The sequence below is a fragment of the Arvicola amphibius genome, chromosome 2 (assembly GCF_903992535.2).
Source record: "Arvicola amphibius chromosome 2, mArvAmp1.2, whole genome shotgun sequence".
Lineage (NCBI taxonomy): Eukaryota > Metazoa > Chordata > Mammalia > Rodentia > Cricetidae > Arvicola > Arvicola amphibius.
The window spans coordinates 130,422,317-130,445,547 of record NC_052048.2 but is presented as its reverse complement, the minus strand read 5'-3'; the positions used below and the strand labels follow the sequence as shown (position 1 = coordinate 130,445,547).

Below are 23,231 nucleotides of genomic sequence, written 5' to 3'. Positions count from 1 at the left end.
CCCACCTCTTTACCCATATGGCAATTAGAGAACTTGATGATTGACAGGCACTTATTAGATGGAGTCATATGCTTCTTTGTACAGCTATAAATGTTTTAACATCCAGACAGTCACTCAGGATTTTATTGGGAAAAAGAAAAAGAAAGAAACCAACAACCAGGGTGGCCTCACTGGGTTCTCAAATCCAAGAGTATCTACAAGGGGAGTTTTGGAGTTACCTTATGTAAGTTCACATTGAATTGGTCCAAACCACCCCCATAACTTGACTTTGTTATCCCGTTTCCAACACAGATTTTTAACAAGATAGGTAGACAGCCTTTAGTCTTACAAGGGGTTCAGCAGGAGTCATCCTCAGAAAGGAGGTCTTGGCAAAGGGATCAAGAGACAATCCTTGTGCTGGAACTAGAGTTTCACTGGTGAATACAGCTCTGTTTCTAGGCTTGCTTTGTTAAGGAGGAAACTATCTCCTGGGGTTTCCAGCCCTCTGAGCCATGAGACCACATAGATGAAGGCCTTTGAAAGGAAGTGCTAGAATCAGGAAGAAATCAAGTCGTTAAATTCCACAGACTTTGGTTATAAAGTTGACTGATGCAATTTGATTACAGTATAGCCATTGGGCCCTGGGCTCAACTGCCATCTCTGAAGTGAAGGGTGTGTTTTTCCATGAAGCTGTATGTGTAAAGGGTAGATAGGATACTTGTCTGTGGATAGCCCCGTCCCTGCTGCTCCTAGGGCCCCATTGGAACCCCCATGGACCGATAGCGTCTCGACTGTGCACACAGTGCAAACTGTGGCTCTTGAATCTGCCCTTGCCTTTGCAGATAGCAGCTCGTCACTCCCTGTGACACGGTCCCTTGTCTCACCAGGAAGGGAATTGTTCAATAGTCATCTACTCAGCTTTCTTTGTAGCCAGACCTTCCTAAGGCCTTGAGAAATTGCTGTGGCTGCCTAGTAGCCAGGGCCCCTTTCCTTCCTCTCTAGAAGGGCCCTGGCTGGCAGAGACCATAGCAAAGCTTATCATAGTCTGTGAGTTCTTGTCTCTAGAAAATTCTACTCATCTGAAAGGGGGAAATGCTTCAGGCTCCATCTCCAGAACAAGAAGACCCTTAACCAAATTAAACATTTTAAAAGTCCTTGTGGAAACAAGGGGAGGAAACCAAGCCTTGCTGGCTACCAATAGTGTTCATTCCAGGGAAGATCATGAGGCCATGCCCCTGTACACTCAAGGCTTCCATTCCCAGCAGAAGAGCAAAGTCCGCATCATGGTGGGAACTGGAGATCCTGTGCACACCTGGACTAGCCCAGCCTTGTCTATTTGGAAGGTGTTATTAGGTGCTAAGTACTTTTAAATTAAGTTTCAATTAATTTAACACAAAACTACCCATTTCAAAGTGAACAGTTCCATGACACTTGCGTTCCCACACTACGGGGCAACCGCTGTCCCTATCTTGTTCCAAAACAGTCTCATCACCATGAAAGAAACCTGGCTCATGAAGCAGTCACCTCCCTGCCTCTGTCCCCAGCAACCCCCAGCCTGCTGTCTGTCTCTGTGGTTTATTTTTAGGTAACATTTCCGAGGATTCCAATAATTCCATTTTCCAAACTGAGGGGAAAAAACAACCAGCATGTTGCAAATAAACTAAAATAACTATTGGTTTGTTATTTATAGACATAGCACCCTCTTCTCTTGCCTCATACCTTTCCATATGTCTTCATGTACCCGGTCTCATTCAGCCCAGGAGACAAACGTTGCTGAAGGTGTTGGAAAATACCACCTCTGGGAGGAATTCCTTTGCCCTTACGCAGTGGCCTGTCTAACACGCTGGCAAGCACAATCGCTACCTTCATCCAGTATACAAGGCAAGCATTCGCTTCCCAAATAAAGATGGAGCAAACCCATAACTGCGGTCGTTCATTGAGGAGAACAGATACTGCTTCCCGTAAACCTGAGAGGACCACATTTGAAAAACTGGCGTGCCGGCAAGAGGGCACGCCTCCTGCTCTGTCAGCTGTAAGGGAGAAGAGGGTCTCTCATTCAAAGGCCTGCTTGTGTCCTTACTAAGTGTCCCTGAAAATACCCCAAAATGTACACTTTGAGACACAGCTGGGTAAGACACCATTTGTACACATTACACAAAGTATCTGTTTTGTCGTTAAGTGTTTCCACAGGAAAACTAGAAGTGGCCCTCAAGGAAGTTCCAGTGGAACAGGGAACGTGACCCGTGGCAGGTGGGGGAGGGTACAGAGGAAGGGACTGGGGCAGAGGTAAACGGGACAGTCACTGGGAGATGGAGCAGAGAGCAGGCATGCCTAGCAGCCAGAAACAGCTGAGCAAAAGGGAAGGATGGAGGAAAAAGGCCAGGAAGACTGAACATCACCAGCACTTGCCGCCATAAGGGAGGCTAGAACTGTAAGCTGTGACCTTGAAGACTTTGAATGAAGGGCGTCTGTCTGTGTCGCACACATAGCCTTTGCACCAAGAAAATAGACCAGATCAGGGAGTCCTAATGTCCACTCCTCTGCCTATGCCTTCATTGGTTAGGGGTACAAGAAATTACAAGTTCACTGAAAAAGAGAAGAGGCATAAGGTGCCATGGCTGTAGGTATCACTGGGGACTTTTCTAAATCTGGGGAAGGGGTGGGGTCACATCCCTGAATCAGTGGTATTTAACCTGAAAACCCCAAAGTAAGTGGAAATTAGTTAATTTCTAGGTATTTGACTTCGAAGGTGACAGCTAGTTAGGAGTGGGTGTGCTGGTTAAGGTTTTTGTCACCTGAGAAGAGGGTGGGGCCTCAGTTAAAGAACTGCTTTCTCAGCCAGGCCCGCAGGCAAGCCTGGGCGGCATTTTCTTGATTTCCGATGGATGTGGGGGGAGGGCCGAGCTTGCTGTGAGTGGTGCCACACCTGGCCAGGTAGTCCTAGGTTAGCCAAAAGAACAACCTGAGCAAGCCCTGGAGGGAAAGCCAGTAAGATGCATTCATCCGTGGTCTCATTCTCAGTTCCTGCCTTGAGTTCCTACCTCGGCTTCCCTCGGTGGTGGGCTGAGAGGTGGAAGTGGAAGCAAAAATAAACACTTTCCTCCCCCCATTCCTTTGGGTCACAGCAATTATCACAGTAACGGAAGGCAAGCTAGGCTAGGGGAGGTGAGACAGCTGCAGTCATGCGCAGAAGACGAAGGAAGCCCGAACGCAGGACAGGTAAGAAAGAAGCGGGGGCGGCAACGGCCTCGAACTGTAGCCATGGAGTCGGGTGGCAATGTGTTCCTGGGGAGGCTGAATCCCAGACCCCCAGCTCCAGGAAGAGAAACTAGGAGGCAATAGGAGAGGGAAGGAGGCCTTGGTTCCAAGTTTTGGTTTTAGACTGTGGCGATATTTTGTATATCATATAACAAAGTTTGCCTGAAGATTTGAGTGCAGAGCTAAGCCACTAGTTAGCCATAGAGGCCAGAAAGTGGTGGCACACACCTTTAATTCCAGCACTTGAGAGACAGTGGCAGGCGGATCTCTGAGTTCAAGGTCACCCTGGGTTACACAAGATCTAATCTATCTAAAAGAGAAAGAAAACTCACACAAAGGTGATCCCAGCACTTGGGATTACACACCTTTAATCCCAACACTAGGGAGGTGAAGACAGGAGTGACTGGGTGGAGAGAGGAATATAAGGTGGGAGGAGACAGGCGTTCAGCAGCTCTGAGGATTCAGTCTGAGATGTAGTCTGAAGATTGGAATGAACAGGACCGCCCCTTTGGCCTGAGCTTTAGGCGCGGTAAGAACTCTAGTGGCTGCTCCTCTTCTCTGATCCTTCAGCTTTCAGCCCCCCCCCCCCATGGCTGACTCTGAGTTTTTATTATTAATACTAATTAGAAATTATGCTACATTAGACACATTCATTTGAGGCGCTGGTGGATCTGCAGAAGCCCCTAGACCACGACAGCGCAAGGCAGCCGGGAAGCCTGGATGAAGAGCTTCCGGGGAGGGAAAAGCGTGGGACCACACAGCTCCATGTCACCATCACTGAACTCCGCACAGTTCCATGCCACCCTGGACCTCTCCGTTGGTGCTTTCCTGCCTAGGGCTCTTCTGTTTCCCCAGAAGGGCCATTCAGTGCTGTCTCCTCCCTTCTCAAATTGTCCCTGGCCTCCTCACTTTCTACAGATGAGATCATTTCCCACTTCACAGGAAAAACAGGGGATCTCTTCAATTCCCCTAATCGAGGTCACGAATGTATCGGCTCCTGTCCCTAAGCCTCACTCTTTTGCTAGCGCTGGGACCCTCTTTCTGTGAGCTCCTCTCCTTGTTCTGGCAGTGACCTCTAGTTTTCCAAAGGCCTTTTCCCACTAGCAGTAAAGATCAAGTGTGGCCCCATGACCCCATCTTTAAGATGACAAAACTCCCTCAGCACCAACTGGAGCATGTCCTAGTTCAGCTTCACCCTCAAGTCTGAAGAGTTAATCTTCCCTTCGATGCCCAGTTCCTCACCTCCCACTCCTCTCCACCCACGTGAGTCTAACTTCCACAGCTATTGCCAGACACTGGACTTTCTTGTGATGCTAGAGACACGTCTGACCCTGGGTGCTCTTGACCAGGCCACAGTGTGTGGTCCCGGCTATTCCTGTGAAGTGTGCTTCTCTCTAGCTTTCTTCTCTTGATTCCTACTACACTCTCAGTCCTTTGACCTCAATGCATCCCAATGCCACGCCATGTCTGCTTCAAATAGAGATGTCTTACCTATTGCCGCCTTCCCAGCAATGAGCGCTGTCATCTCTGTCCCTGCAAGTCTTCTCCAGTCTCCACTGCACGGCCCAGCCACAAACTGATTATAGGGCCTTATGGTCTGTTTCCTGGGCCTACGAGTTCCAGACCTTAAATGTATGTAAACTCCCGATGGGAGACTCTTGCCCAGAGTTTGTGGCAGAGGGACAAATCTAGGATTAGCTGCAGAAGCTATGCTTGATGCAGAATCCAAATAAGCAGACACTTGACCATATAAGGTTTTATTCTCTAATGGTCTAGGGCCTGAGGTTGATGACAGAATGCCTTATGTGCCTCAGAAGGCACTCTGGTTCATCTTGCTGGGGTCTCCAGGCTTTTCCTTCTGGGAGAGTCTTCCTGACCCCCTATCGTCAATGCCACCCCTGAAATTGACATTGGTGAATGCTTTCCCTGGGAACATCAGGGTGTTCAGGGTCCCCATCCCATTGTGGGTTCTTAGCTAAGGGACTCTTAAGTCTATGGCAGGTCACAATTATTGCTTTATTAGTTTTTTAGTCCCTTCCCTACACAGTCCTACAAAAGGCTGTTCCAGTTAGGGTCACTGTTGCTGTGATGAAACACTATGATCCAATCAACTCGGGGAGGAAAGGGTTTATTTGGCTCCCACTCCATATCACTGTTCATTGAAGGAAGTCAGGATAGGAACTCAAGCAGAGCAGGAGCTGATGCAGAGGTCTTGGAGGAGTGCTGCTTAGTGTCTTGCTCCTCATGGCTTGTCTTGTTCAGCTTGCTTTCTTATAGAACCCAGGACTACCAGTCCAGGGTTGGTCCCACCTACTCTGGGCTGGGCCTTCACACATCAGTCATTAAGAAAGTGCCCTGCATGCTGGCCAACAGTCTGATCTTATGGTGGCATTTTCTCCATTGGGGCTCCCTTCTCTCTGATGACTCTAGCTTGTGTCAAGTTTAAAAAAAAAGTAGCCAGCACAAAGGCTTAGCAGACTTTCCCTCTATTTGCTGTGGTCACTTTTCTTTTGAAAATACCAGAGCTAAAGACCTAGTGTAGACTTTGGAATGGGTATTCCTGGAGGGCCCCTTCCAGGGCCTCCTGGAAGCACTGTCCGTCCCTCCTTTAATGAACCTTGGATGTTTGGGACTTACCTGGAAGATGACCAGTCGTGAAGTATATCTGACTTCCTCCTTGTGTCTGCACTAGTCCCCTCCCAGCATCCTTTGGACCAAAGGTCAGGGGTTTCCCTCTGTTTTTTTTTTTTTTTTTTTTTTTTTTTTTTTTTTTTTTTTTTTTTTTTTTTGTCTTTTGTTTTTAAGGTGGATTACAGCTTCATAGTTTTCTTGATGCAAAAACTGACAGTATGGTATATTGTTTACATGCAAACAAAAATTCCAAGGAAGCCCAGCACATATCTGAAAAGATTTTACAAGGCTGGCAGAGGGGCTCAGTTAGTAGAGGCCCGGTGACCTGCGTCTGAGCTCCCTGGTCCTACAAGGTGGTAAGGCTAGAACTCACTTCTGAGAGTTTTGATCTCTGACTTCCATATGCATATGGGGCATGTCAGTGCTTGCACATATACAAACACACACACAAACACATGCACACACATGCACACGCATACACACACATACATACACAGGCACACACACATACACACACGCACACACTTTTTAAGTTATTTTGCTCTTAATAAGTTTGTCTCCTTGGGACTTGTTTGCCCTTAACTCCCTTCCTTTTTTAACGTTAAGTTTTTAAAAATTAAATTAAAATGTAAGTATATCATTTTTCTTCTTCCCTTTCCTTTCTCCAATCCTTCTGGTGTGCCCACCTCCCACCCCCACTCCCTCTGGAAATCATAGCCTTTTTCTGTAATTGTTATTTACACACACACACACACACACACACACACACACCTAATATAGCCTGCTCAGTCTGTTTACTGTTTCTTGTATGTATGTGATTTCAAGGCTGATCACTTGGTACTGGATAACTGATTAGGAGGCTCATCTCTGGAGAACACTATTTTTCCCCTGGGTGTTCCTTGGTTACCTGTAGTTCCTTGTCCATGGGTGGCCCTATAGGTTTCCCTTCCTTGTTAGGGTGACTATTAGTGTTGTACTCCATCAGATCTTTTTTAGGCATCCATATTGTTGAGGTATCACGGGTGAAGCTTCTCTGTCTTGTCTAGGAGATACTATTTCACAGATTTCCTGATCCTCGGCCTTCATGATGTTTCTTGAGCCTTGGGTGCAGGAGTTGGGTCATAGGTGCATCAGTTGGGGCCAGGTACCCCACAGTCTCTTGTTTTCTGCATCTTGACCAGTTGTCCTTTTCCATAATGGTCTCTCTTCACCTGTTGCGGTGAGAAGTCTCTCTGATGAGGGCTAAGGGCCACATTTATCTGTGGGTAGAAGGATAAATACTTAGGATCGGTCAAACGGTTTAGTAAAGTGTCAGGTTCCCCATGAGATCCAGTGACCTCATTAGCCCCAGGTAGCCTCTCTGTTCTTTTAGTAAAATGTCACAGTCAAGCCTGTCTCTTGTTTTCTTAAGAGGGGGTTAAAGACATTCATTGCACTGTTTTCAAATTGGTATTTCTTTTTAATTAAGTTAAAATTTTACTTACTGGTGTAAGTGTGTTTGTGTGTGTGCTTGCACATGTATGATGTATGTATGAACATTACAGTGTGCATGTGGAGGTTAGGGGACAATTTTCGAGATTCAGTTCTCCCCTCCACCGTGGGTTTCAGGAGCCCAACTAAGGCAAGCGCTTTTACCCTCTGAGCCAACACCGTCCCAGTACCAATACTCTTAAAAAATAGAACAAATGGTTTATTGAGCACACACCTAGAGGGCGGTAAGTAGAGATGCCTACAGCTTCACAACACTCTCTGTTTTAGGACAGTCGTCTGAGAAATCTCATGAGAAGTCACAAGTGAAGTGTTTTGTCTTTCTTAGCGTTTTTCCCCTTCGGTCATCTTTGTTCTGTTCCTCCGACACGCAAATGTTTGAACTGACCGGGGGAAGGTTACGTGTACTGAATCCAAAAGAGAAATGCAGTTGGTCCCGTTTGTCAAAACAGGATCCTGTTTACATAAGGAAGGACTTCCTATTTTTCTGAGGGTAAGTCCAGAATGTGTAAGAGGGTCTGTCTGTCTGTCCATCCTGCCCCCCAACAAGTCTCACTAGGTTCAGCTGATCCAAGCCCTGGCTTTACACTTTTCACAATGGCCACACTGGACTCTTTCGGTTCCTTCAGCAGACTTCTGCTTAGCGTTTTCTTAAATGCTGGAGTGTGACCTGGAAACCTCTTGACCTCTCTTCTTCTTCTTCTTCTTCTTCTTCTTCTTCTTCTTCTTCATCATCATCATCATCTTCACCATCATCATCTTCATCATCATTTATTGACACAGTCATGCTATGTAGCTCAGGATACCCTCAAACTTGTGATTCTCTTGAGATCTTTCTGTCTCAGCATTCCAAGTGCTGGGATTAAAAGTGTGTGCCATCACATCCATGTTTCCTTTATAAAAAAAACAATTTTTAGTGGGTATGTGTGTATGATGTGTACCCCTTTGAGCACGTGTGTTTACATGGGCATATGGTGACCGGATGCTGACATCAAGTGTCATTCTGAATTGCGTCCCACCGCATATATTGAGGCAGATTCTCTCACTGAGGCTAGCTAGTCTGGCTAGCTAACCTATGAGAAACAGGAGTCCCTGTTTCTGCCTCACGCTCAGGAATTACAGGTGGGTCACCATGCATCCTTGGCTCTGGGATCTGAGAACCCATGTAGTATCGCTCATATGTGTACGTGTGTAGGGCTGGCCTCTTGGGCTTTAAAAACCTATCAGGGTTATTCCTAGAAAATAATTGATTCTTCTTCTCTGTGTATACAATTATCTGTAACTCTTTATCTAGGGGTGGGGGGCCTTGTGAATTTCCCTCCACCTGCATTGGTACATCTACTGATGCTGTCATTGTTTGGTGGCTGTATCGCTGAGATTTTATGATACAGCAGCGCCATCATATCCAGGAGACACTATTGTGCAGCAGGCGCCATGGTCTTGCGGTTCCTACAATCTCTCCGCCTCTTCTTCCTCAGCGTTCCCTGAGTCTTAGGTGTAGGGACTTCACTGTAGATGTTCCAACTGGGGCTGAGCTCCTCATGGTTGTGTATTCTCTTTGAATCCACCCATTTCCCCTCACTGGCCAGATTTCACTCCTTGGGAGAATGTTCTGGGCCCTGGCATCCATCAAACCATCTACACACTTTGTGAAGATTGGCTTAATTATTCTTAAGGGGTACAAAGCCCCTCTACTCCCTGTGGGAACATCAGCCACAGGAGGGCTGGGAACAAAGTAAGCTCCTCCTCTGCCTGGCCCTTCAGAGGCCACGGTAATCTCCAAGCTGGATAGGAAGATGCATTTCTACAGTATAGATCTTTTTGTAGCCGTCAGTAGTTCCTTTTTCTACTTTAAAGTCCAGTTCCCTTATGTAACTGCCAAGGTCCTGCCCCGCTGAGTCCCATCTTCTCCCCTTAGCTCCCTCTCATCTTTATCTGGGTTAAATCATCTCTCTGTCTATGAGGGGCTGAACTTTTGCCTACAGGTCTCTAGCTATCCCCACTTCCCAGGATAGCCTGTTCTCCAGCCTTTAGCTGGACAATGGATTGTTTGAATGGCTGGCCTGTCCATTCTTCCCCATTCTAGGTGTCAGGAACTGTGCTGAGAACTCAATGCTGAGGTGACAGGTAGCTAAGATGGACTTGATCTTATCCTGATGATCTGGATCCCCAGAGATACAGCTGCCTTTCTCCCTGGCTCCCACATTGCTTTAATACAGTTTTAATAGCTGTTGACTGGTTCTTGCCTGCACTAGCCAGAGAACTCCCTGGTCCCCATACTGGGGATTGAACCTACAGCCTCACATCAGCTAAGCTAGTACTTTACCACTAAACAATATATCCCCAGGCTTTTTACTTTTTATTTTGAGACAGGGTCTCACTAAAAATGCCTAGGATGGCCTTGAACTTGATCCATAGCCCAGAATGGCTTTGAATTTGAGCTCCTCCTACCTCAGCCTACAAAACAACTCTGTGTTACTAATCCCATCTGTCGTGAAGAGTTTGCTGGCCGAATCTATGAACTTTTAAAGGATTTCTAGGGATGAGAAATAACATAGCTATGTGACCCAGGCCACTTCACTGTGGGTAGGAGACATGGAGGAGCGGGACAGAGGACAGGGAAGAGGGTGAAGGTGGAGAGGCTCCTAATCTTTTTCTCCCTTAGGGATCCAAGGAAAATGCTTGGCTCCAGACATAGAAAGAACGCATGATGTAAGACTCCATTCAATCTGTTATGAGAATAGGTAGAATAGGTAAACTCAGAAAGACAGAAGACAGACAGGCAGTTCCCAGGGCCTGGGCTGAGGGGAGGGAAGGGAAGGCTGTAATGGCTGTGGGGTTTCTTCAGGATGATGAGAGCTTGTGGAACTAGACAGGTAGCATTTATACAACATTACAAGTGTGCTAAATGCTGCCAAATTATTTACTTGAAAATTGGCGATCTGAATTCCTCATCAAAAAGGAGGGAAGGAAAAAGGAAGGAGGGAAGACAAGAAGGAAGAAGGGAGGAGAGAGGGAGTGAGGAGGGGGAGAAGGGAGAGTGGAAGGAAGGAGGGTGAAGAAGGGGGAAGAAGAGCGGAAAGAGGTTTGCTCTTTTCTCCTGCAGTCACTGACTGACCAGGTCCTAATGACTCCTCAGAGTCTGGGGCTACCTGGGGCTGCTCTGAAGGGGGCAGGGGCATTAGGAGGCCCTGGGTACAGTGAAGCTTGAACACCTGGACACAAGCCAGTGCGGGTCACGGCACAGGCCAGTGCGGGTAAGAGATTCTGTAGCATACCCACGGAGGCTCACTGGGTGCTGTGTACATGCCTGGGTTTTTGTCTTGATTTGATCTGATTGTAGCTGTACCCCCATTCTTCCCTCTTTGGATAAGAAACCAGGTAACTTATTTTGGATTTTAAAGGCACCCGCAGTTAAGAGACTTTAGATTTTTAAAAGAAAACTTGAACTTTTCAAGGGTTGACATTTTTTTAAAGACTACACGATTTTCTTTTTCCATGTTGGACCGTGTGTTCACGTGTCAAGCTGACCATGGATATGAGCAATCACAAGTCCACTGACCGCCACTGGTTGTCAATGACACCCCTGGGAAGAGGGAACCTCAGTTGAGGACTGCCTCCATCGGCTTGGTCTGCGGGCATGTCCGTCTGACGTTTTCTTAGTTTCTCCATGCTCTCTGCCTCAGTTCCTGCCTTGGCTTCCCTCACGGATACACCGTCACCTATCACCCAAAGGACACCCTGGGTTCCTTTCGGTCACAGTCTCTATCGTCACAGCAGGATGCGGACTAGAATCGGTGGCAAGAGACAGAGTTGAGTGAGCTGCACCAGGACCTAACTCTCAGGATTGCCGTAGAGGACACGAATGTGACCAAGCAGTGGCTACAAAGTATGGAAATAGAAGTTTGCCTGTGGACTTGTTGCTCCAGCTAATGGCCAGGGGGTCTCCATTAAATCACTTTCATCTTCACTGCTGGCGAGGATGTGGGTGCTACTGCCGTGTTAGAAGATTCTGTGAACATGTACGGCACTAAACATCTCTTACTGTGTGACTCGGCAGTCATATTTCTTGTCCTTACCCAAGGCCATAGGAAGTTAATAGTTGTGCAAAAAAATTGATGCTCCCAATTTTTGTTTTGTTTTGAGACAGGGTTTCTCTACACAGCTCTGGCTGTCCTAGAACTCCCTGTGTAGATCAGGCTGGCCTTGAACTCACAGAGATCTGCTTTTCTCTGCCACTCAAGTGCTGGCATCAATGCCTGGCTTGCACCAATGTTTTGCTTCTGCCCAAATCAATGCCCAAACTTGGAAGTAACCAATATGGCCTTCAGTAGATGACGACTAAATAAATAAAATGGACCATCCAGACAATGGAATATTATTCACTGCGTACCAGATATGAACCATCAAGCCATAAAGACTATGGAGGAAGCCTAAGTGTGTATTTCTAATGGAAGGAGTATCCTGATTGGCAGGTGAGATGTTCCCATAAATCCACAAGCTTGAACACTTGGTCCCTGGTCTGTGTCAGTCTTAGGTTGTATCCTGCACACTTGTAGCCTGACTGGGCTCCATCTGAGCTTTCTGCATCCTCATTGTTAGCACACAGCAAGCGACTGGAATGTACTGTCTTTGTCTGTGTGAGTGTGTGTGTGTGTGTGTGTGTGTGTGTGAACTCTCACTTCCATGGAGCCACTGCTACCATGCCTTCCTTGGAGTGTTGGACCAAGATGTCTCTTACCTTAAAACCGTTTTGCCAGCTCTTCTGTCCCAGTGATGGGACAGCTCTGAAGGGGTCACATGCTGGGTGACTGTAACTACATAATATCCTCCAAATGGCAAAAATATGGAAACAGTAAAAGGACGAGAGGTTTCCAGGGCTGGGGGAAGTTCAGGGGGTCGTGGAGGAGTGGGGAGGGTTTTCAGGGTGGCGAAGCTATTCTGGATGATGCAATGGTAGAACTACTTTACTCGGTTGTCAAAGCCCTTGAGAATACAACTCCCAGAGTGAGTCCTGATGTGGGCTTTGGGCTGTAGGTGACAATGAGGATCATCCGGGTCGGCAGATTTAAGTAACTGGCCATTCTTGCTCAGGAGTTTGACAGTAGAGATTGTATCTTAAGTCCGGTTTTCGGTGAACTAAAACTGCTTTTAAAAATTTAAGTCTCAATGCATTCAAGTACACTTGAACACATTGGCGCAGGTGACCACTTCCTAAATAGAACCCCAGTAGCACAGACACTGAGAGAAACAATTAATAAATGGGGTCTCCTGAAACTGAGAAGCTTCTGTAAAGCAAAGGACACAGTCAACAAGACAAAATGACAGTCTACAGAATGGGAAAAGATCTTCACCGTCTCCACATTAGACAGAGATCTGATCTCCAAAATATAAAAAGAGCTCAAGAAACTGGCCATCAATAGAACAAATAATCCAATAAAAAAATGGAATACAGACCTAAACAGAGAACTCTCAACAGAGGAGTCTAAAATGGCTGAAAAATATTTAAGGAAATGTTCAACATCCTTAGTCATCAGAGAAATGCAAATCAAAACAACTCTGAGATTCCATTTTACACCTGTAAGAATGGCTAAAATCAAAAACACCAATGACAACTTATGCTGGAGAGATTGTGGGGTAAAGGGAACACTTCTGCATTGCTGGTGGGAATGCAAGCTGGTACAGCTCCTTTGGATGTCAGTGTGGCAATTTCTCAGAAAATTAGGAAACAACCTTAATAAGACCCAATAATACCACTTTTGGTATTTTCGGTATATATCCAAAGGATGCTCAATCGTGCCACAAGGACATGTGCTCCACTATGTTCATAGCAGCGTTGTTTGTCATAGCCTGAACCTGGAAACAACCTAAATGTCCCTTGACCAAAGAATGGATAAGGAAAATGTGGTACATTTCCACAATGGAGTACTATACCCCAGAAAAAAACAATGACATTTTGAAATTTGCAGGAAAATGGATGGACCTAGAAAATATCATTTTGAGTGAGGTAACCCAGACACAGAAAAACAACATGTATTCACTCATAAGTAGTTTTTAAACATAAAGCAAAGAAAACCAGCCCACAAATCACAATCCCAGAGAACTTAGACAACAATGAGGACCTTAAGAGAGACATACATAGATCTAATCTACATGGGAAGTAGAAAAAGACAAGATCTCCTGAGTAAATTGGGAGTGTGGGGACCATGGGAGAAGATAGAAGGGGAGAGGAGAGGAAGGGGGGGAGCAGAGAAAAGTGTAGAGCTCAATAAAATCAATAACAAATAAAAAAATAAAAATTAAGTCTCTTGAGCCTGGGAGGATGGTGAGCAACCAGCTGCACAACCACGACTGTCTGCATCTGGATCCCCAGTGCACATGAGAAGCTAGCCCTGTGCACATTTATAACCCGTTTTACCCTCCTCTGTGCACCAACTGAATCCAGCCCTGGAGGCTTCCTCAAAGAAAGTAGATTTGGTTCATTATCATGTAATTCTAGTGTGGGAGGTCCCATGGACAATGTTCGGGTGCTACCATCAAATTTCTCCCCCCAAACACCAGATCCTGGTACACAGATCTGTTCCCAACAACCCCTGAGCACGTGATAGATACCTCTGCCTGTGTTAAGCCATTTCTGACCCACTAACTTGGGCGGGGCCTTTAGGACTAGCAGGGTGGCCCAGTTGTCTGTGCCCCAGGCAGATCTTATCGACAGGGTGTCCACTGCTCTGAGGCGCCTGCTTCTGCTGGGCCCACACTCTCCTTCAGGGCCACAGCTGCCACCACGTAGAGCTACCAACCCCATCACCACCACCCATGACATCGCTCCTGTCCTGAGCGCTACACTATGACCCTGCCCTGGTGTAAGTGTGAGCAGGTGCTCTGCTGAGGGACGCCCTAAGATGACCTGTCAGTCAGGCCCAGCTAGGAGACCTACGGAGGATCCACAAAGAATGGCCATCAGAACCTAGATGGCTTCATTGTGCACCAGCATGTCACACCCTGTAACATACTATAGCTGTCATCATCGACCCAGTGAGACACAGGGACATTGAGAGAAAGGCTACGCCCAAAGTCACATAGCTTGAAACTGGCAGACACAGACTTCAGCCCGCATGAAGTGGAGGGCTATGGATTGAAGGCCTGCCCCTACCTTTCCTACGTCAGCCCCCCCCCTCCTCAGCTTGTATACTTAACCTTGAAGGGTACTGCCAGGATGTTCTGAGCCTGGTCTGTGGCCAGCTGTGCTGATCACCACTTGCAGATGCCTTGCCTGCCCTGGGGCACCAGGTCTGAGGTCAAGTCACCAGGCAGCTCTTTGGTATCTCCTGTCCCTTGGATCTGTAGTGGGGCTGAGGTGGGAAACAGAGGGATGAGAAGTTCCAGATGTATATTGTGTCTATTTGGGGGAGGTGAAAGGGTGTTGTCCCCAGCTTTGGCCCCCTTGCTTGCTTCCTCATTCCTCGCCTGTGTGCCCTGGACAATTTCGGAGCAGTACCCTACCCCATGTCCTCAGCCACCTTCTCTCATGCCCTTCCTCATCCAGTCAAGCCCTTCACCACCCAGCTTCGCTTGTATCTAAGAAGAAATGACCTACACACCCAGTGGGCACAGGGCCTCTCGACAGGTGCGTGCTGTCATTTCTTTTGTGTTTGCCTTTGCCGGGGGCTGGCACAGCCTGTCCACTTCCAGCCTCCACTCTGGAGCACCCACACTCAGATAGAGGATGGACAGACCGCTTTGCTCCTCCTCTCCTTGATCTTCTTTATCTGTGAGAATTCTACAGAATTGCTTCCTCCTCAAAGGCCTTTTAGGTCTCCCAGACAGTGGGTCCCCTGTCCAGCCACCACAGGGCTCTGCCCACAGTACTTAGAATGCTTCTTGTACTGTGGATTCAAATTCTAACCCTAGCCTAAGAGGACCTGGAAGGGATGGATACATGCCTTCTTTTTTAAAAAAAAATTTGGATAATATTTTTTAAAACTTTAAAAATTATATACTTTGTCTATGGCCATACCACCCTGAATGTGCCCAATCTTGTCTGATCTTGGAAGCTAAGCAGGGTCAGGTCCGGTTAGAACTTGAATAGGAGACTGCCTGGTAATACCAAGGGCTATAGGCTTTAAAAAAATCCAGGTGGTGGTGGCGCACGCCTTTAACCCCAGCACTTGGGAGACAGAGGCAGGTGGATCTCTATGAGTTCAAGGCCAGCCTGGTCTACAAGAGCTAGTTCCAGGACAGGCTCCAAAGCTACAGAGAAACCCTGTCTCGAAAAACCAATGTGTGTGTGTGTGTGTGTGTGTGTGTGTGTTTGTGTGTGTGTGTTTGTGTGTGTGTGTATTATAATCCACGAATATATGCATATTGTAGATAAGAACTTTAAAAAATGAATAAAGCCAGGTGTGGTGACATACATCTATAATCCAGCCCTTGTGAAGCAGAGGCAGGAGGATGATGAGTTCAAAGCTATTCCTAGGTACATAGCAAGTTCAAGGCCCACCTTACGACTTTGTACCAAAGAGAAAAAAAAAAGAATGTAAACCTTGACCTTTTCTCCCCAGAATACTAGGGTACACGTTTGTTAATATTTTTCTTTCTGTATTTTTAGATTTATTTTTGTTGAAAATTTCATATATGAGTCCTGTATTTTCATCCTTTCCACCCTTCTTCTCCTCCCCACTCCTTCTCAAATTCATGTCCTCTTTTTACGTAGTTACTGTTACACAGACACGCACACACACACACACATACACACACACACTCACACATGAGAGAGAGAGACAGAGACAGAGAGAGAGAGCCTGCTGAGTTAGTCTATTTGGTGTTGCTCGTATGTATATGTGTTTAGGGCTGGTCACGGGGGATCAGATCACCTATCAGGGAGCTCCTTCTTGGAGAATACTGATTTCCCCTCTCTTGGCACCCATTAATTGCCGTTAGCTCTCCTGGCAGTTGGTAGGATCTTGTGAGATTTACTCCATCCACGATGGCTTGTCAACTTCTGGTGTCATTGTGTAGGTCTTTTGGTTAGACGGCTACATATTTTTAGATTCCATGGGTATAGGTAGGCACACTGCAGATATCCTGGTTGTCCAGTGCTTATGACCAGTCCATCCCCTCTTTTTTGGCTTTTTTGAGAAAGGGTTTCCCTGTGTAACAGCCCTATCAGTCCTAAAACTAGCTCTTGTAGACCAGGCTGGCCTCACGCTCATCCATCCCCTCTTTTGAGATGTCCACTGAACCTTGGTTGTAGGAGTTATGTTGTAGGTATCAGCTGGGGTTGATAGCCCAGTGGTCTTCATCTGCTGCAGAACTAAGCTTCTTTGATGAGGGGTAAGAGTTGCACACGTGTACCCGTGAGTACAAGGAGATGTCTCTAGAATGTGGTTAGAAATTGGTTCCGTTTAGGAAAGTAGCTGCTCCTCTTGGCCCATGACCCACCAGGCACAAGGAGCTGACTAGGTTTATGGCACCACACATCCCTTCCTAATGAAGGGACCTTAAATCCATTTAGAAAGCTTTTGGCTGTAAGTACCATCATTGCATCCATGAGAGGCCTTGTGGGGCGGCTCTTTGCCATGGTTTGTAGACCTTATAGCTGGGTAGGACTGTTGATGGTTGCTTTCCCTTAGCATAGCTTGTTGGATAAGCATGAGAGCTGGTCTCAGGGAGGAAGGAGGCTTCCAGGTCAGATCCAGCTCTACTCCTCCATGTCCTATGTCCAAAGTCGCGTTGTCTTTAGAACAGGTTCTCTTACCTTCAAGTTCTGGAAGGCAACCAAGGGCAGCTGCAATAGTGGATATTGCATTGTTTTGGAAATATCTTCCACGCACCTGACCGACAACTGGAGGAGAGGTTTCACATGCCTGGCACTGGGATGTCTGTTAGTCTCTGCTTTGGGGGAGCTCGTCATTACCCCAAGTACATATATGTGTGTGTTATATATAATTATAACATACATGTTGTAGTCGTTTTCATCAACATGAAATAGTATGTTTCCTCATGGTTTCTTCAAACGGCCCTAGTGCTATCTCCTCTCTCCCATTCTCTCCACCCTTTCCAGTTAACTCTCCCCAGTTTTTTTGTCTCCTCCTTTATAACACTCGTGCATTTTCTTTTTTAACTTAAGTTTTAGTTAACATACAAAAATCATAGCTGCTGTGATATTTTCCCTTATGATATAGACATTCCCTTATGCTTTGTGGTATTCACCCCGTCCTAGTTTTACTTCTTTTTCTATGAGTTCAAGGCCAGCCTGGACTTCTTAGTGAGACCCTGTCTCATGCACATTACGATAATATTTATGTACACACAGCACAGTGTCCTCCAAACATGTGCTCGTTCTCTTCCGGCAGACCTGTAACTGTCATCTTACATGACTGGAGGAACTCGACTGATTGGATTAAGGCTTCTGACATAGGAAGCGGCCCTAGATTATCTGGGTGAATCTGATGTCATCATAAGAGAGAACCAAAGAATTTGAATATGGCTGCTGTTGAGCTTAGGGGAGGAGGTCACCAGTCCAGCCATGCAGGCAGCCTGTGATGCTGGAAGAGGCAAGGACATGGCTGCTCCCATGGTTCCCCCCGATGACATGTTGACGTTAGCCCAGTGACTACAGAATACATTTGCAGACTTAGGAGCCAGTATACGCTGTGTAATTTGTTATGGCAGCGACAGGAATCTCATACAGTATTGAGATAACGTAATGTTTATTATAGCAGTTAGTATCAACTGAATACCATATTCTGGGTATGTTATGGCACTTCTTGTGGAATATTAGTCTTCTAGGGCTGCTGCTAGGGACTCAAGCCACAGAAATCATCTCTCTGTGGTTCTGCAGACGGGAAATCCATGGTCAGGTGTGAGCAGGGCTCTTCTAGATCTTCTTGTCTTGATTGCAGATAGCTGTTGTCTGGCTGCCGGTTCACGGCTGTCTCGTGGTCTTTTTCTATATTTGTGTGGGTTCCCAATTATTCTCCTCCTCCTCCCACATAAATCAGGTTGGATTAGGGTCAACCCTGATGGCTTCCTTTTTACTTAATTATCCTTTTGAAAGATCTTATCTCCAAACATCATTATATCATGAGCTACTGAGGGTTAATATTTCAACATATGAATTATTTCTAATTTATTGTATGTTCATTGGTGCTTTGCCTGTATGTATGTCTATGTGACTATGTGAAGGTGTCAGATCCCTTGCAACTGAGGTTACAGACAGTTGTGAGCTGCCATGTGGGAGCTGGGAATTGAACCTGGGCCCTCTGGAAGAGCAATTGGTGCTCTTAACCACTGAACCACCTCTCTAGCACCCAGCATATGAATTTGAAGGGGAGCAATTTTGCTTATTCTGAATAGATATCTTATTCAATGGTTACAACAATCTAATTAAGTAGAATCCAAAAGGGAAACCGAGTCACAAAGTTGTTAGGTTTCTTGGCAAAGTTTATACCGCAGTAAGCAGCTGAGTCATGTCCAGGAATTCTATCTTCTCTTTCTCTTTCACTCCCCCCTCTTCCTTCCTTCCCTCCCGCCTCTCTTCAGTACTGGGAATAAACCCAGGACCTCGCACGTGCTAAGTTAATATTTGACCACTGAGCTACAGCACCAGCCCTTTTGGCCCTTTATAAATCTTTCAAAACAGTGGGACAGGCTTTTACTAATGTGACCAGACAGGCCCTGTACTTGCCTTATAAGGTAGATCTAACCTGAGCTAGTGGGAGCTCACCGACCTTGGCCTGACATCCGGGGAACCTGCATAGGACCAAACTAGGGCCTCTGAAAGTGGGTGACAGTTGTATGACTGGGGCTTTCTGTGGGGCTACTGGCAGTGGGATCAAGATTTATCCCAAGTGCTTAAACTGGCTTTTTGGAGCCCATTCTCTTTGGAGGGATAGCTTGCTCAGCCTAGATATAGGTGGGGAGGGCCTTGGTCCTGCCCCAAAGTGATGTGCTAGACATTGTTGACTCTCAGGAGAAAGCCCTATACTCTCTGAGGAGTGCATGGGGGGGTGAGGTGGGGGAAGGTGGGGGAAGAGGGAGAAGGGGAGGGAGTAGGAACAGGCATTCATATGCAAAATGAGAAAAGACCTTTATAAAAAATTAATTAATTTAAAAAGACAGGTCTTAAACTTGTGATTCTCCTGCCCAGGCTCCCAGGAACCACAGATTTGTGCCATCAGACCTAATTCTGACCTGTTTTTGTTTGGGGGGGGGGGGGCGGGGTGCAGAGGAACCCAATAGGTATTTATTATAGAAGGGAATGACTTCCAGGACTCTTGCAACATAGGCCAGGCTGCACCAAGCTGGATGTAGTCATTCACCACCTCCATGGTCGGTCATGTTTGCCTGTGGAGGAGGAAAATCAGACACTAGGCAGAAAATGAGGTGGGAACAGAGGGTTGAGGGAAATGGAGTCTCCCCCTCTGTTCACCGTTCAACACATCCCTGCAAGCTTTTTCAAGGAGAGTGGATCTGGCCTGCTATCATGTAACCCAACGTGACATGTCACAAACAGTGCTAGGTGCGATGCTGCCGTCAAGTTTCTCCATCCAAACACCGGATTGTGAACTCCAGTGTTGCTTTTATCTAAGTTGTTCTGTTACCAATAAAAACTTGGATGGCAGATATTGAGATAAAAGCCTCGATGGATCAGAGAAGCGGAGGAGGAGGAGGAGGAAGAGGAGGAGTGATCAGCTGACCTCTTTTTTTCTTACCAGAGACCTGGAAAGTGCGTCTCTCTCCACTTGACCAAAAAGACTGAGAGTCTCTAAGTCCCTCCCTACTCCTTCCTGTGTGTCTTCTCTATCCATTTCCCTGGGTCCTCTGTCCTCTCTATGGCTAATTCTTGTTAACTTGTCGCTGGCTATGCCCCGTGCTCCAAGCCTAATTTTATTAACACAGTCTCGGAGATCACAGTGTGAGTAAGTATACTGTAACACTCCAGGTGTTCCCATGTCTCAAGAGAATGCTTCTCAACAAGAAAGATCTGGCTGGGCAGGATTGCATAGGAAGGATGATTACCCAGTGACCTGGCCAACTGAGTCCTGTAGGCAGATGGCTGGCCAGCAACCTTGGCCAAGCCAGACTAACATCTGCCCAGCCTAACCGCTCATTTTGGTCACGGTGGCAAAGGGCACAGTTACTCTCAAGGCCTAGGCAGGTCTCTGACTGGATGGCGAGTCAGTGGAGATGTCCCAGTTACCCGTCAGAAAGGGCAGAAAATGGTTGCCTCAGAGCGCTCTTCCCTCAGAGCAATCCAGCTTTAGAAGTACATTCCATGTCAGCCCAGCTTGCTGCAGCTTGGGAGCAATGTGTGCGTGCACACACACACACACACACACACGCACGCACGCATGTACACACACCACACATGCACACACACACCACTAATCCATTGTGGACCTGTTTTCTCATTTCTATTCTTTTTGTTGTTGTTTTATTTTTTTGCTTTTGAGACAGGGTTTCTCTGTGTAGCCCTGGCTGTCTTAGAACTCACTCTGTAGACCAAGCTGACCTTGAACTACAGAGACTCCTGCCTGTGCCTCTGGAACTCTTCTCTATTCTCAGTCTCTTGACCAGAGGGGATAGACAAGAGCAGCTCTATTTGGCTCTGGGATTAGCCCCCACAGAAAGACAGCAGGGGCTCAAACAGGAGAAAAAGGTCTCCTTTTAGGCATAGACTGTTGGTATGAAGACTCACGAATACCACACATCCCAGTTCCTCCCACTCACCTGTGCATGATTGAATTTCCTCTATAACATTTCCAGGCACAATGTTTCTCAGTCTTTGTTTTGAACTATCCCATGGAGGGGAAGCAGTCCGAAACATCCTCAGGCAGGTCCTGTGACCAGCAAGCAAGCTGTCCTTATTCTGACCCATCTGCTTCCTGCTTGGTTCCCAGATGACTACTGGCTTCCGTGGCTTTTCACGTGTTTGAAGGCAGGTGAAGGCTTTCTTCCTTAAAGGGGGTTCGTCATTAATTGTTGCAGCAGAACGCTCCACTTCCAGGGGAGATTTGTACTGGTTTTCTATGGACCCACACATGGGCATGGGACAACCACATGGCCAATTTGTAGGCCCCTCTGAGAGTGAACTTAGCTTTGTCATGAGAGAGCCTCACCCCACTGTATGGATCCTGGTGGAGTATTCCAGATCTCCAGTCTTGGAGAAAGAGATACCGTGTCTGGTAGCATATACTTATACACTACATGGCTGGCTTTTTACCACATTCAGATTGGGATTGTGTGAGGGTGGATCTTCACTGTCGGGTTGGGTAGACCTGAAATCACCTAGGAGACACACTTCTGAACGTGTCTGTGAGGGGCTTCTAGAGAGTTGTAACAGGATGGAAGAACTACCCCGGATAAATTAGTTTGTTTTCTGTTGCTGTGATAAACACTACAAGCAAAATCAGCTTGGGGAGGAAGGGGTTTATTTCGATCTTCCCTTCCAGGTGACAGTTTATCACTGACGGAAGTCAGGTCAGGAACTTGAAAGTAGGAACCGATGCAGAGAGTGTGGAGGAATGCTTCTTACTGGAAAGCTCCTCCCAGCTCTCTCAGCTTGCTCTATAGCACCCAGGACTACCTGCCCATGGGCGGCACTACCCACAGTCGGCTGGGCTCTCCCACGCTAGTCAGAAAGCAAGGAAATACCCCATAGACAAGCCCACTAGCCAGTCCGATGTAGGCAATTCCTCTATTGAGTTCCCCTTTTTCCAAGTAACTCTAGTTTACGTCAAGTTGTCACAAACTCACCAGCAGATTCCTGAACAGACTAAAGAGGCGGAAGCAGATGGAGGACCAGCAGCGTGGCAGCCGTGTGAACAGCTACCTCGAGCCCCAGCTGCCTCAGCCAGAGCCACCCTCACCGCCCTGCCTTCTCTGCCATAGCCACAATGAACTGTACCTTCAAACCTTGAGCCAAAAGAAACCCTTCCTCCCTTACATTGCCTCTGTTGGGCATTTTGTTGTAGCAGCTAACGCTAGAAAAGTAACTAATCCCAAAGCAGGTGGCTCGAACTCACTGAACTTCTTTTAGCTTGTCATGAAATGAAGACATTCTTGTTGTGCTGTTATGATCTTCAAATGGCAGCACGAATGTGAAAAATACTTTGTAAACAAAAATACAAATGCACTCTGCAAATAATTAATCAGACTGAATGGTAAATAAAGGAGCTTATAGGAATGCCTTTATCCTGGGCCCTTCTAAGGGATGACTGTGTGCCACAAAATTGGCTTTGAGGAAGACATTGGTACCCTGAGGCCCCCAAGGACAGTGCTCACTCTTCCCACCCTTGTCACCTAACTCTTCAAGGTCTCTCTGCCATGTCTCTAGGAGGGAACTCTGAGCCCAAGTGTCCCACCCTGGCTTTGAACACCTGGGTGAATGAGATGAGGTTGGAACTGGCTCTCCTGGCTGTTCATCTGCCCTCTCTTCCTCGCTCCTCTCTGAGGCCCCAAGGGTACCTGCCCTGGAGGTTCACAGCCGCTGCTCATCACTGCCACCATCACCCCTGCTCAGCCTCTAATTTAAAATACATTCTCATCTCCAATTAGAGTGGATTTTATTGAGAGACGCAAGCAGGGACCGGGAGTCAGGGAACACAGCCTCGTGGCAATGGAGGGCTCATGAAGAAAGAAGATCTCAATCCATGCAGCCCCGTCATAATTCACAAGGTCAGGGCGGCCTTCCTACAGTCAGTGATTGAGTTCAGGTCATTGCCTCTCTTGTCTAAATGAGGGCACTTTCTGGCATTCTTTGGCTCTCTCCACAGACTCTACGCCTACTAGCTTGCCATCTATAACTCTAGGCTAGCCTACGGAACAGTCGCATGACTAGGCAGAGATGGCTGCCACCCTTACCTCCAGTG

The 23,231-nt window shown here is 46.9% G+C and overlaps 1 pseudogene; it reads left to right on the top strand.

The window, feature by feature from the left end:
- The first annotated feature begins 15,359 nt into the window (after positions 1–15,359).
- On the top strand, positions 15,360–15,478 carry LOC119808596 (annotated as a pseudogene).
- Positions 15,479–23,231: the final 7,753 nt, after the last annotated feature.